Below are 1,307 nucleotides of genomic sequence, written 5' to 3'. Positions count from 1 at the left end.
TACACAGGATAAAGCTTTACGATCTAAGTACCCAAATGGCAAACCAAACCTTACCGTCTCCTCTTCCTTTAAATACAAGATATTAACTATACAAACCACTGTACTAATTCCAGTAATTAGCTGAAAATACAGTTAAGAGGATTTGGGATTCAAAGTAAACATTTTGTAAACATTTTGATAAAGGTCATAGGAACACCTTGCACTTTGTTCAAATACCCAGTGCGAAGACTTCTGAAGAAACCAAACAGGTCATGTAAAATCAATAGACTATCTTAGAAATAAAGCCAATATGGCTAAATCCGAAACAGGCCACAGGAAGTACCTCATACATGTACAATACCAACCTAGTTTAACAAAGGAAACACATGCCTGTACTTTGGGCGAACATCTACTTCATGATGCATTGTTCATAGACTTCTCTGAGACTCCACTGCCATTTCTACCTGGACAAGTCTAATGGTGAAACCATAGAGTTGTAGCCATCTTGCAGTACTAATGATTACCATTGTTCCAGGCTGTACCCCAACATCAGCTGGATTCCAACAGATGAGTTCCTGCTTATGAGGGTTATATTTGTCACCAATGGGTGTCATCTTTCTAGGCCATGCTTGGAAAGCATACTTTTCAGTTTTGCTTCTAAAAGTCACAGCCTGCAGAAGACTTTCTCCAGAGTGAGGCTTATGGTCCTCTGGTTCTGCTTCTTCTGAAAAGCACTCATCAGTCTCCAAAATGTCTGCCTCCTCCACCCAGTCCTTACAGAAGCTCTGCATTCAAAAATAAATTGTTTTCACAATCAGTTACAGCTCTCTGGTATCTCAGTGTTAAATCCGGAACCTCCTTTTCCAATCTAACAGCTTTTAGTCTTAAGGCTAGTTCAGCAAGAGAGAGCCCCCTGCCATCAGGAGGGTCCCCAGAGCTGCAGACTTCCCCAGCAGTGTTCTGAGTCACAATGCTGAATGGGCATAGGCAGTCTGCTCTCCAAGGCATCTGAGTGGCCAGGAGGTGCTAGAGCCACCCGGCCAACACCAGTGAACATGCAGCCATGTTCTTGGGCCTAGACAGATGCAGCACCAATAAAAATATTTATAAAAGATGCCACAAGTTGAAAACTCCACTCTACAAGATTTTATTCATGCACAAAACTATTACAGATATTATACAAAATGGCTTTCAGGTAATATGTGTATGATGAATATCGAATATAAGTGGATGTTTAGATTCCCTCCCCAAGTTATCTCATCATAGATATATGAAAATACTCCAAAATCCAATACAGTTCAAATTCTGAAACAAGCATACAAGTACTT

At 40.6% G+C, this 1,307-nt stretch overlaps 1 pseudogene; it reads right to left on the bottom strand.

Moving 5' to 3' along the window:
* Nucleotides 1-407: 407 nt before the first annotated feature.
* Nucleotides 408-987, bottom strand: LOC103741099 (annotated as a pseudogene).
* Nucleotides 988-1,307: the final 320 nt, after the last annotated feature.

This window comes from Nannospalax galili, unplaced genomic scaffold (genome assembly GCF_000622305.1).
Source record: "Nannospalax galili isolate Female #2095 unplaced genomic scaffold, S.galili_v1.0 scaffold581, whole genome shotgun sequence".
Classification (NCBI taxonomy): Eukaryota; Metazoa; Chordata; class Mammalia; order Rodentia; family Spalacidae; genus Nannospalax; species Nannospalax galili.
The sequence above is the reverse complement of the archived record's forward strand: the minus strand, read 5'-3'. Positions and strand labels throughout refer to the sequence as shown.